The sequence below is a fragment of the Passer domesticus genome, chromosome 5 (assembly GCF_036417665.1).
Source record: "Passer domesticus isolate bPasDom1 chromosome 5, bPasDom1.hap1, whole genome shotgun sequence".
Lineage (NCBI taxonomy): Eukaryota > Metazoa > Chordata > Aves > Passeriformes > Passeridae > Passer > Passer domesticus.
This window is the reverse complement of record NC_087478.1, coordinates 37625934-37640071: the sequence shown is the minus strand read 5'-3', so window position 1 is coordinate 37640071 and position 14138 is coordinate 37625934. Positions and strand designations below refer to the sequence as shown.

Below are 14138 nucleotides of genomic sequence, written 5' to 3'. Positions count from 1 at the left end.
CACTTTGAAGAGAATCATATGCATAATTTGTGTTAATTTTTTTATGTTTATCCAATTTTCAACTTTGAGAAAATTAATGAGAAATTATAAGGAGCTAGTCTAAGGTGTATTACTTCCTTAGAGTGGTACCAAATAGTTTTTAGATAAGGTTTGCTCCTATCTTGTTCTATGCCAAGTTTCTCCCAGAATCTATGGACTATTTCCAATTTTTGTGTGTGGGAGCTTTCTCTCACTTTCAGCCAGGTGATCAGAATAACCTTACTGCTAGGAAAGCAAAGAGATTAAGGACTAATTCTCATTTGCATTTCCTTCCAGCCGTGATTAGGTCTCCATCATCATGTGGATTTTTCCTTTAAATAAACTGTTTAATGCCAGAAACTTGAAACGTGTCAAAGTTCTGATAAGACTCTTTCTACATGACACCATTAAAATTTTCAATTCTGATTAAGTTTTGGGGTGAAATAGTTCACTGTATGTACTGATGTATCTTGATTTCTGGATATGGGATAAAACCAGCTATTCCATAACTCTCTGGGTTTGGTTTGTACTCAGGAAAACAGGAAAAAACAAATGAAGCTGGTGCATGCTGTGTGGGAGACTCTCACACGTGTGTGCCGTGCAATGCAATGCTCCCTCCAGGAGTGCCAGCCACTGGATCCAGTGAGAGACCTGACTGTGAGGAATGGTCAGCACGCAGTCAAGACAAAGCAATAACAACAACCAAAAAATCATTTGTGCACATTTGTGCATGCTGTTTTGCTCATATTCATTAGGTACACGTGCCCTTACAGCAAAGGAAAGCTACTGTTTAAAATCATTCCCGTGTACCATGGAAGAGAGAACCAAATCAGGCAGTGAGGAAAGTCCTTTTCCAGAGAGCATCCTTGCCAAGGGATCCTCTTTGTTGCAAGAGCACTAGACCAGGGTAGATATTATGTCACACAAGAGATTCTATAACTTTGACTCAGCCAGTTCAAACAGAAATAAGTCAGAGTACTGTGCAGCAGTAATTGCTAGCTGAGGCACTAATTGGAAAAAATTGCCCTTAGGGGGGAAATTAAAAACAAAGGGATAAGCTTCCCATGATCTTTGCACTGCTGTATCCATTTACAACAGCAACTTCTCTGTCACAGTGGGCTGGAGCAGTGGTGGGCTAAGAATCAGCTATGAAATGTAACGAGTCACAGCAGGAGCCATGAGGCCACTCCTCAGGAGGGAGAGAATGAAACTGGCTTAAAGACTTGTGTTGTTCTAGGATTAAATGACTGAAGAAAAAATATTAAACTTTTAGGTTTCTCATTTAATGTAGAGATGATAAACAACCTGCTGTAACAAAAGGACCTTTCCTGTGAAAGGAACATACTCTAGTAAAGCAAGAAACATTGTTTGGTTTCTTCTGTTCCCTGGAGCAACTTGTAAAAAATATTTTGGCATCTTCCACTCATATAATTTCTCACTGCCAAAATGATTAACTGAGACTAAGAAATTGCATCTTCTTCTGACATGGTCCTAAAACTCAGAAGTACACAGAGTATGACTTGTGGGGCTAAAATGTACTCTGGGAACTTTAGGCACAGTCAGCCTGCTACATTTCCATTTTGCTCGTTTTCAAAATCTATTTGAATAATGTCTCTGGGTGATTCTACTCCACTGGATTGCCCATGGACAATACATTCTATTTTTTTGGGAACGAGATAATTTTTTCTCTTATTTTCTGGGTTCTGTCTTGAATATATGCAAGTTTGTAATACACTACAAATATAACTTAGCCAACGCTGAGTTCTATATGTATACAGTGATAGTTCCCATCCTTGTTTGTTTACTCTACCCTGAGCAGCAAAAAGTCAGCTACTGAAGTCAGTGTGATAATGTCTGAAAGAGAGAGTTCAATTTTGATTTTTTTTTTTTTTCCATTCTGAAATCTGTTATCTCAGAGGTGCCACTGTTACTCTTGGGCTCAGTGGATCTATCAGTCTTGGCCAGCAGTGGATCTATCTTGGAGCTGACTGGAATAGGCTCTGTGGGCCATGGGGGAAGCTTCTGGCAGCTTCTGACAGAATCCATCCAGTAGCCCCCCACTACCAGAATCTTGCCATGAAAACCCAATACAAGGCCATACTGAGGACATGATCACAATGCATTTGCCCTGGTTTTACATTCTTACATAAACACCTGCTATGGCCATGACAGAGACAGGATACTGGGCTGAGTGGACTCTTTGGTCTGACCCAAACTCATTACTCCTCTTCTCCTATATTTTTCTGATGACTTGATTTTCTGCTTCATTGACTCAATCTCCAGTCTGCAGGGCCCATTACATTCTTATAAAGGAAATTAGATAGACAAATTATTCTTGACAATTCCTCAAGGGCTGCTCCTTACTCCTTGCTTTGTTACCCTTCAGGATGCATAGACACAGGCTGGAATACCTTTTATTTGCGTTTGCTTTTGACAGATCCACATTTTTTGTTATGACAAAATCCAGTAGACTTTTCTTTGCAATAATTCTTATTTAGCTTCCAGATAAAAAGTGCTAAATTATTGCTTGAATAGTTGCTAAATTCAGTAAAGACCGATATGAGGCCTCAGTATTTAGTGACCTGTTTGGGTTGTTTATCTGAAAATGATGGTGTATGAGTTACACTGGAACACCTAAATTTTACAGCAGGAATGTGAACAGTCCTTGATCATGATGTATCAGAGCAGACTGTGACTTTTGCTTCAGAAGAGAAAGTTACTAATGTTGCTACCATCTTTTAACCCATCCTTTGACCTCTATTTCACAGTTAGTTGCAGCACTTCAAAAAATACTGCATTCAGCCACTTTCCTAACTGTTGCAGAAGAGGCAAATCAGGAATCATAAGACATACACAGTACAACAATCATGGATTTAGTTCTGATTGAAGGGTCAGAACATTTAGTTCTGACTGTATGAAGATGCCAAATCCCACACTGCAAGTACCAGTGATAAAACAAATTACTCCATTCATTGGTTACTGCTGACATGGCCTTCTTGCAACTCAATCACTTTCCTAGCTCAAATATTTCTCATTCAAAGACAATATTAGGCCTTCAAATTCCTCCTATTGACTGTTGTTTAGATAACTACAAGATTTTTAGATATCTTTTGCTGCTGTTTTAAATAAGCCATCAGTAACATTTTTTATTGGCTGTGTATAACTTAACTTGGTAGTTTTATTTCTCTTAATATAGTAATTATGCAGCTTCTAAGAACACCTTGAGAGAAAAGAAAATTCAAAGAAGTCATGGTCAATAGGAGTTTATTTTAAATTTTTTAATAGGGTTTAATTCTCTGAAACTCCAGCTGGATCTGTGCAGCTTTTTTTTTACTTTTTTTACTAGGTCTGCATGTGGACGAGTATATGACTCTACAAAATACAGGCGAAATTAATGAAATCATGGTAAAAACATGGTTTTATTCTATATTATTAAATTCTTTAGGCGTAATGTATTCCTAAGACTGGGCCCATGAGAGAAATTTCAAGGCGCTTCTGCCAAGAATCACAAATTAAGGTGATTAACATCCCCTGCCATTGTTTTCTCTTTCATTATCATTTTTTCCTATTCTTATCTTACAAAGTTAAATGCAGAACGTGTTTATATCAACATTGTTACTAATAGCTTGATGGTGCCATGTAGTGTATTATTATGACATAACTTATAAGTTGCTATACAAATAGTAAGAAAACCATGTAATACATCAGAATATCCCATATTCTGAATTAATAATTTTTCATTATGTAGCTTTAATAAAATTGAAAAGTTTAAGTCTTTTAATTCAAAGGCAAAAATTGGCTGAAGGGGAAAATAATAAATGTTTGTTCTGTAAGTTAATGATTTAATTTAAAAGATTTGATTATAAAGTTACATATCCTTAGAATAACTTAATGAAATGAAGATGTTTTTAAAATTATATTTAAAAGGAAAAAAAACCAACAAAACCAAGAAAACAAACCAACTTCTGGACTGACCCTGAGTCCCAGTACTAATTAATTTTTGGGAGTTTGATTAGCCAGTTCATTTAAATAGTTTGTTGTTTTAGTTTTATTCAGTTTACCTGAAAGTAGAAGTATACAATACAAAAAGCAGAACTGTCACTCTGTTTCTCTTTTGTTTGTTTCTGTTTTCTTTGTTGCTAGACAACGTTATTTTTTAGTTGATTTCCCATAATTAAAAAAATACCACTATAGCAGATAATATGAGAGAAAGTAAAACAACATACTGTCTCTTTTGTCCTAAGAATGGGAAGGTATTTGTCTGGATAAGGTCACAGTTGCTTCTTAGTATAAATTACTTAATTGTTTTCAGTAGGGCTGTTGTGTGAGCTCCAGGACTCGGCAGTCTAATCTGAAGCAGAACTCTCTGTCTTTGAAAGAATGTTTCTGGGGATGATCTTTGCAGGATGGACTACTGGGTCACCAGGGACTGGGCAGATTGGGTTTTATTAGTACTTTTTGTTTTGTCTTAGAAGAGAATGTGGATAATAAAGAAACATCATTTTACAGTCATTGTTTTCTATGACCATATACTTTTAATTCTTTGTATTTTTAGGCAGAGAAAAGCCTACTGCCAAAAAAAGGTAGTCTTCACAATAGCTGAATTCAGCAGTTGCAGGCACAGTTAGTGAGATTTTTAATAACTGCCTGTTTTTAAAAAAAAAAAAAGTTTTTTTGATTCAAAAAATCAAAAAAAGATTTTATGCTATCAATGTAATCCATGTGGTGGTAAATATCAGTACATTTTTAGGTGTACATTTCAGTGGTGCCTTTTCAATGGAAAAGGGGAGAATGGCACCCCATTAGTACCATCTAATGCCGCTGGAACCACGTTGTTGTGTACTCAAAGGGCAGCTCCATCCTCCTGGATAAAAATAAATTTCATTCCATCTAAGTTTGTATATGGATGGACAAGCCTGTGTGCGTGGCTTTGCAAAGAGCTCTCCCTCTGCATAAACACTCTCTCAAAGCCAAAGTTGGAGGCCAGTTCAGTAATGATATGTACAATTTGTTAACAACAAATTGTACTTAAGATGTTGTTTTAATTGACATATCTGTGAATAGTCAAACCCCGACTTTAATCTGGTTTGTATCAACCAATAGATTCACAACTTTTGTGGGAAAACAAGCCCTGGCCCTGCCCAAATCTTGTTCCTCTGCACGGAGTTTATAGAAAACTATGCAGCAGGCTGCATTAGCTACAGTGCAATCAAGGATTCCCTAGGAGGGAAGAAAAGGACTTGTCCTCATGTGAACTCTGCATAAGATGCCTATAATTCCTTGTGGGGGCTTTTGAGGTGACACAACCTGAGGTTATGTTGGAGATGGAGGTAGAATTAGAACATAAATTTATGTAAGTTTTAGGAGCACGTTTAAAATTCTTGATTAATTATTTTTTTTAATGTCCCTATTAGCCAAATGCTTGCAACAGTCCAAAGATGAACAAATGCCAGTACAGCAAGAGTAAATTTAGCAGCCACCACTATGGTAAAAAAAAGTTATCCAAAACATAAGCCACAAGGAAGGGTGATTTCAGGGTTGTTTTGTTGTTATGGGTGGGTTTTTTCAGATTTTCCTCTGGAAAGATAGAATGATCCTCTTGGGGAAAAAAGAGGGCTCACTTAGAAGCTTTCTCCAGGGCAAGCCATACACATATACAAACCCACAGATACAAGCACAGAGATATTTACCCTGCGTTGCTCAGGGCCATTACATCTGGCTCCAGCGGAAGAAGGCCTGTCGAAGGGGTCTTTCACTGGGCACGCAGGGAAAGCAGGAGCAGAAATAAATATTTGAATAAATGTTCAAAGCCTAGCACTGATTTTGAAGTAGCTTACTTCCAAGTGCTTGTTGCGTGTTTGCATTACGGTGTTGTGCTTTCTTTTTTCGTCTCTGTCTTGAATCATGTTCTCTCTTTCCCCTCTGCCTCCATTTATTTGGTCCTTACACCCCTCCAGCTTTTTTTTTTGTAAACATCATAGTAAATTTTAATGTGGGAGCACCTATGACTTCACTTTATTAAGCTTTTGGTGCTCAGCAATACTAATATAAATATTTCTCGTTTTACATTTTTCTCTCAATTGTTTAATCTGCTGTCTGTTTAAACTAGACACCAGCAGGGTTGCAGTCCTTAGCAGGCAATCCCATTCCTCCAGGGAGGATGCCTATTTTGTATGAAGCATGTGATGTTAGAAAGGTTTTTTAGTGTATACAACAATGAGACAGCTAGGATGCCATCTATGGTTTTTGTTGGAGCCTATTATCTTGCACAGTAGCTACAACCTGATAAGTGTCGTTTAAATGCCTCAAAGTTCTTCTTTAGTATGGTGCAAGATATTTCTATGTGTGCAACTCCTGTTATAATCAGTAGGATGTACATCTACTCTGCACCCTACTCCTGGCATGGTACATTAACAAGGAATTTATAGCCGCACTCTAAAAGAGCAAGAATTTCTATATAGGCACTGCTGAATATATACTGGGATATTTTGTTTTTACCATGTTCCAGGGAAGAAAATTTTGGCAAGTCTGTGTACCTTGATATACAGCTTCAAGAGCAAAAAAGGAATAATGTATAGCTGAAATGCCTCACCATCAGTGAAAGGCTCTGAAAAGCTGCAGCAGCACATAAATTAAGAGCGACCCACCACTCTGTGCCAACTACGACTTAGTTGGGAAACTATGCAATGATTAAACAATGAAATTAAACACATAGGACCTGGTACATTTAAATATTTAAATGCCACTTTTCATAACAAATCATACTAATGCATAACAGTGAGTCTGACCTTGCTTTAGGATGGCCTATGACATTGCAAGCAAGACAGATAACTTTGTGCATTCCTCTACATCTTCAGTTATGATCTGTGTTCTCCCATAAAGGTAGGGCTACCTACATGAGATCTTGATTACAAAATTTTTTTGTTTTTATATATTTATCAGGGATATGACAGTAATTTTTAAGTGAAAGGAATCACATAAGCATAAATCTCAAGTAAATCCATTGACCTCAGTAATGACACAGGAAAATGCAAGTCTGATTCCATGATGGCTGCTACTTAAAAATTTCTTCTTAATATTTTAACTACTACACACATTATTTCATTGGACAACTCCATGGCTTTTTTTTTTCACTGGAATTATCTCCCCACTTTATCTGTAATTCAGGTAAACTTCACAGTAGAAAGTTCACTCAGATGTCCTTCAGGAAAGAGGTTTACAGGCAGGACAAAACCTCCAGCAGAAGGGAACCTTTGAGCCAGCTGCATAAAATAGAAAAATATTGCTATGCATTTTCAACTGAAGTCTATACTTCAAAATGAGAAGGTCAGTAGGAGTCTATTCAGAGGCATATGGATCAGGAATTCTCAGTCTTTTAGTGATTTTTTGTGTCAGCAAAGAGCTGGTTATAAGACATTGGCCCCACCTTGTTTCTATGTCAAAACTGTATTAAAAGATGCATGTAAATACATTAAGTGCTTTCCTAAAATTAATTTCCCTTGAAAGCCATTGCATGACTGTAACAGCATTGTGCAGTCACTGAGGAACTTGCTACTGTTTGTTTATGACACATCTACAGGGGAATTGGTAACAGCTAAGCTCACTTAACTAAGAGGTTAAAACAGCAAGCAAAACAAGGTAACTTGGGGTCTAACTCTGGACAATAGCTCGAGTCCAGATCAGCATTTTCCACGGATCTCAGCTCCAGGTCCCAAGCAGAGCTAAACCAGACTTGCACTGTCACTGTTTTAGCCAAGGTTTTGTGTAGCAGGAGGGGGTGGGAAACAGCTCAGGCTGGGACTATGCTGCTCTAAAGGTCACTCTGCCTTGCAGAGGGAGCCTGCAGCAATGTGAATTCCTGAGTCAAGATTGTCAGGAAATGTTTTTTAGCTGAAACTACTTTTGAAATCATGTTGAAGAAAAGAAAAAAACCTGAAAATGGATCATTCTCACAGAAGTCCTTTATCATAGGGGCATTTTCTCTTGGAGTGAATTTATCTTGGTGCAAGTTTTTTTAAAACAGATTTAATCCTAAAAACATAGAATTTTTGAAACATGCAGTAGCCCTTGGGGATTATTATTGTAGCCCCACCCTGACACCTGCACATCTTCTGTTTGTTCAGATATTGCCCCAGGGAATAGGGAAAACATTTGCCCCAGCATGCAAGCCTAAGAGTTTACAAGGATTTTCTATCACACATGTTCTGTCTCTTGATTCCAACGTCTCTTTTAAATCTGTGTAAGTGTATATTCAGTGCTGAGGTCTACTGACACATCCAACATCATCATCCTTCATTCTTTGCAGTTATTCTTGTGGAGTGCTTTTATGTGTATGCACATGTGTATGTGTATCTAGCCTGCCATCCACCCATCCGTCCGTCCGTTTGTCCATCCCTCCCTCTCACTGGGACTGTTGGGCAGCAAGGATAGAGGGGACATGTGTCAGTGTGGCTCAGGCTGTGGCCCTCTCACTCCTAGGCTGAGAGGTCATGTTCAAATCTCATTTCCTGATGCTGTGGACAGAAGTCTAAACAGTTAGTGGCTTCATCTCTCAAACAAGATATTGACCTGGAGCTTCTGGATGTCAAAGATTTCAGGGAATATTTTGGAAAGAAAGGGGAATAACCCCAACGCCTTGGCCAACATCCCAGTTTTCAGCAGAACTAGCATCAAAACAGAGTGTGATTAATGCTAAGTACATAATGGCTGCCACATTTGCCTTTGCAAGCAGAAGGTCTCTTGCAAACAAGCTTTTTATTCTTTCCTTCTGATTCCAGTTAAAAATAAAAAAAAAATTTTCTTTAACTGTAGGACAAGCATTGTAAAATATGTTGGTGCTCTAGTGTTTTACAAAGATTATCCTGACTTATATATTTTCACTGCCAGTTTTAAATTGGTGTAATTTAAATGCTTTCAGACTTCCATTCCTCTTAAATAACGCTGCAGTCTGTGGCCTGAACTTACTTTCTTAAAACTCAACACCATTGCTCTGATAATCTCTGTAAAAACAGAATGGTACTTACTGTTCAAAGATGGCATTTTGAGTGTAATAATAAGCTTTTCTCATTCCTATGGCTCTTGAAATTTGATGTAGCTAATGCTGGAGAAGCTTAAGTGACCAAGTTTAGTCTTATTTTCAGAATTATACTCTCTCCCAAACTATGTGTTTAGAAAATCACTATGTTTTTGCTAGCAAGCACACAGGAACCCAGACTGAGGCTCAGACAGTTCCCACACTGATCACATGCACTTCAGACTTAGTACAGAGAGAAACTACATTAGTAAAACTGTATCTTAAGCCACACAAAAAATTCACTTTTCCAGGTGGTGATGTTGGACTGTGGCAGCCATTTGGGGAAGTCAGCAGCAGCTGACAGCTCCTGGATGGGAAAGGAACACTTTCTGAGATCACAGAATATTCTATATTGGAAGGGACCCACAAGGATCATCAAGTCAAACTCCTGGCCCTGAATAGGACCACCCCAAGGGATCACACCATTTGCCTCAGAGACTTGTCCAAATGCTTCTTGGATTTTGGCAGGCTTGAGATCAGTGCCTGCCCCTCTGCTTGCCCTCATAACAAAGCTGTAGACTGCTGGGAGATTTCCTCTCAATCTCCTCTTCTCCAAGCTGCAAAATACCCACTAGCTTAGTCCTTGCAGGAAGTGAGTTTCTAAAAAGTGGGAAATGAATAAATTAAATGGCAGAAATTTGCTCTCCAAAACTGTAGGAAGTACAGAGATGAAATATATCCACTTCTGAGATGCAGCCTTAGCTCTGCCCTGAGGCCAGCTTGGCCAGCTCTGCATGAACCAGCAAGCTGCAGTTGCATCTTGGAGAGAAACCAGATGACCATTGCAGTAAAATACTTGCTGTAACACCTTCTCTTTGCTATGGCAGAGCTCAGCTCCTCGGTCACAGTGAGCAGGACACACTTTTAGCTGGCTGATCTTCAAGTACTCAGGGTGCTGGCACGAGGTCATTAACCCACTGTGGTTACTTCTGTCATTGCAGCTTGGCTAGACCAGGTGAACAGGCAGTGCTTCCCCATGATGAGAGGCCCCAGCATTCTGCACTACAATGCCTGGTGTGGCACTGCACCAGGGGCTGTCAGTCCAAAATACCTTTTGTGTGGTTTGTGGTGGGGCTCATGAGGAAAATTCTTAAGTATCTACTTACACTTCCTATAATCTTCTCATCTATTTTGCATTTTCTCTGTAAAGTCCACAATGCTCTTCATGTTACATTTCATTCTCTTCATTCATTTTTATAGAAATACAGATGGTATGCAGATCAACAGATGTTTTGGTAGCAGCAATATATAACATCAGGGGGTTGTGTTTTGGGTTTTGGGTTTTCTTATTATTTGCATCATTTCAACAGGAACATTTTTGAATTTTCCTCCATGTAACCAGGAGTTGGGCTTGATGATGCTGATGAGTCCCTTACAACGCTGCATATTCTGTGATTCTATGAAAGCATAGAGAATAACTGCAGTGGACAACAAATTAGTTTCTGAATGTTACTAGCATTTAACTAACACCTACACCTGGTAAGGCAAAGCTATAGGGATTGTGAGACAAGTCATGAGACATGAGGCTGAACATTCACATAAGCCTTGACAGTCACCAGGAGAAGAGAGGTTGTGAGAGACGACATTTGGGGAGTTCAGCACCAGCTTCCAGCTTCACATCCACTGAATGATGAGAGCTTTGATGAAGATTAAAGGGATGACACTGATGAAGGCTGTTACCTGGCTTTTCAGTAACTATGTGGAAGCTGGAAGACCTAAGGCATTTCTAAGACTGCAAAGCTACCAAGTCTGCATATTGTGACCATGGGGCAATACAGGGTAAGTAACAGAGGAGCACAATGAATTTTCTTCCCTTTGCCTCCCTGTGATTTAGAAGAAAATAATATCACAACTTTTCCAGCCACAGCCTCCTCCCTACCCTACCAATGTAGAGAAAGAGATAATTTTCCAGGGTTGGGAAAATGTCATTGAAGCAATGGGAACGCATGATTACTGTGGGCACAACTGGTTAGGAAGATCCATGATAAGTCTTCAGAATAAAACATTTTTCTCATTTAAAAAACCCCAACTTTTTGTTAAAATCTTTTTTTAAAAAACCCTATCTTTTAAACTTTTTAAAAGTCTTAGAGAGAGCACTTCCTAGACTGGCACATGTACATTGATGTTGTTGCCAGACTAACAACCATTTGAGGAACCACCTATTTTTCCTGTTCTTTGTGGAGCCACTGGGATGCAAAGGCAGATGCGAGCAAAGCTTGAAGATTTTGCACTGCCTTGCAAAGTGACTGTTTAATGTGTATTTGTAGACTGATGCTGGAAACACTTCATAATTAGTCTGTGTCTAAGCCAAAATATTTTTGTTGTGATATTTGAATGTTACATTTTACAGATGATTTGTAAAACAAAAGGAAAATGTTACCAGGAAAGAGGGTAGGGACAAAAATATCTCTGCTGATTTTGAACTGCCAGACATAAAGGCAATTACCAGAGCAGACTGTGGAGATGTGCACCCAAAGGAGGCCTTAAGGACATGCTTTGATATTATGTCAGAATCAGAGGAATGTCTGCTTTGTGCTAATTTGTGTCAGTGTAGTTGGCTTGCATATAGACTTTAAATAAACTGCTGATTTTAAGTAAACATGCCAGTTTTGAAAGCCTGAGTAAATCATCATCTACATAAGATTTCACAGCAAACACTGACATTTCTATGACGATTTTATCCATGAAGAAGACTCAATGTACTGACCATTCTTACATGGCTCACAGACTGGAGTATCATTACCTTTAGTGTACAGAGTGGTCAGTATACTGTGGGTACAAAGTGTACACACAAGAGAGAAGACATAGTTTGGCCATAAGCTGTTATCATGCCAGAAGATGGCTGATAAAAACATCCACACAGTACAGTAGAGCCTGGCAAGTAAGTTTCATGTTCTTCTATGTCCTTACACTTTATAATACAGTCTTTTGGTATTTGAAGGCTGCAAACATCTTGTATGCTTCTAGTCCTTCTGCCCTCTTTTGAAAAGTTACTGCCTTCACTTCTTAGCTTCTGCACACTCTTGGTTGGCCAAGTTAGAGGTTACCCTCCTTTTTTTCCTTTTTTTTCTTTCTTCCAGTTAAGTTTCTATACTTGCTTTTCAAGCACAGCACAGGAAGGCCACTGAGAAATATCTAATGAGCAAGAAGAAAATCATAAATGAGAAAACTCTTTAAAGTTTTTCCATAAGGATATAATCAGAAGTATTTAATTTGCTTTAGATGGCTCATTCAGGACAGTTCAGCAAATCCCAGTATTATGAACACATGAAGGACGTGACCAAAGGACTCATGGATGTTAACAGTGATGAGATAACTGCCTATACTTGTGATTGTGACTGATATTTGGCTTGTCAGGATGCCAAAGGATGAGTGGAATAAATTGAAATGGATCAAGAACCTGTGCAATAGGATATTCCAGAGTGATAATACTGCCAGGGTTTCATCGTTATTCCTGGGGTTGTTTTGAAGCCAAGCTTATTGCTGATTCTTCTCCACATGGACTGAAGAAGTTCAGGGCTTCTTTCTTGAGAAAGTCAAGGAGCTAGACTTCAAATGGGTTTTTGGGAACAAGGCATTTTTAAAACACTGGGAATTTTAATGGAAGAAAAGTAGGGCTTTGAGATGTAATTGCTGTGACTTTAGGTCATAGAGTGCAAGTCAATAACATGAACAGTCCTAGTTATAGGAACATAGGCATAGTGTGTGAAGGATGAATCACTGATAATTGGTGCAACATCCCAACATGCACTAAAGGAAAAGGATTAAAAGGTAATTTGTCAGCTAGTTTTATTAAATCAGAAAAAAAGCTGAGATTTTACCAACCAGACTTCAGATTGCAACATGGAAGTAAATGCCAAACCAGGGGTAGTTCTACTGGCAAAATAAGTGTGGTTAGACCTCACCAACCTCTATGTCACAGCAGCCACATCAGGTTTGCTAAATGTTAGCAGTCTTCATTGTTATTCTGACAATACCTTTTAAAATATGCCCATCTTTACTACTCACCACCATACCACAGAAACTATAGTTATGCATGCACACAGGCTGCTGACAGTCAAATTGACAAGATGTCTCTCTGATTCTACTGTTTGTGGTCTACAATCCACAGACTCTGATACATTAATTCCCTCTATCAGAAAACCTCTCTTCATATCTCAGTTTATATAGATACTGTACACACTCAGCCCGCAGCAAATTATTCTGAAACACTACAGATATAAGAATATCAAGGGTGATTTACTAGAAGTATACTTAATGAAGCACAAGGGTTTTAGATTATTATGACCCAATCTTCACAGTAACTTCTGTTATATCTTATTTCCTTCCAAAAAATTTAAGCAAGTATCTACTTCAGTTCTTTAAAAGTTAATTCTTCCTGAATATAAGACCTAGGATAGCTGTATGTACTATACACATTTCAGACAAATTAATGTCACATAGCAAAGTAAAGGGAAAGACTGAAATTCTCCAACTGCTTTCCATCATTTTAAATGCCAGCTTTAGCAGTACTGAGATAGTGATGCAGCTCATGGCCCAGATATGCAGTAATATTACATGCATTTTAATTAAAGGCAGTTGTCCTCATCCTGCTGAGGATTTGGTCACTGATGTACTGTGGAGCAGGAACAGTCGCAGTAGGTAATCTTCAGTATATAGGAGCTGCATCTCCAGCTGGGTTTTTATTCAGAAAAGTACTGAAGCTTTAAAGTTCATGCTCTGATCATCCTCACTCACTCTGCATTGGCTTGGTTTGCAGAGTGGGCTTGGTGCATACATAGGATATTCTTTCTGAGGGAAATGGAACTTTAACTTTCACTCCAAAAGTGTACTGCCTGCACTGCCACCATAATTAGAGCAGAAGGATTCTGAACCACATGTATGGTAGGCACCACCCACAATATAAACCCAGAAATAGTTCAGCCATCACAGTAAATCTGATCTAAGGTAACATGCACATATGTATATATCCAAGGGAAGTGATTGAGTCACTATGGAAGCGGCACTTAGGGACATTGTTTAGTTGTGGCGTTGGCTATGCTGGGTT

The 14138-nt window shown here is 38.6% G+C and overlaps 1 long non-coding RNA gene across 2 annotated transcripts; it reads left to right on the top strand.

Moving 5' to 3' along the window:
- The first annotated feature begins 7180 nt into the window (after positions 1 to 7180).
- Positions 7181 to 12870, top strand: LOC135301339 (uncharacterized). Of its 2 annotated transcripts, XR_010363090.1 has the most exons (4): positions 7181 to 7656; positions 10434 to 10570; positions 10644 to 10870; positions 12314 to 12870. It is a non-coding gene; the product is annotated as an uncharacterized LOC135301339 (long non-coding RNA). The 2 variants fall into 2 exon arrangements; XR_010363089.1 differs by having other exon boundaries at positions 10434 to 10870.
- The last annotated feature ends 1268 nt before the right edge of the window (positions 12871 to 14138 follow it).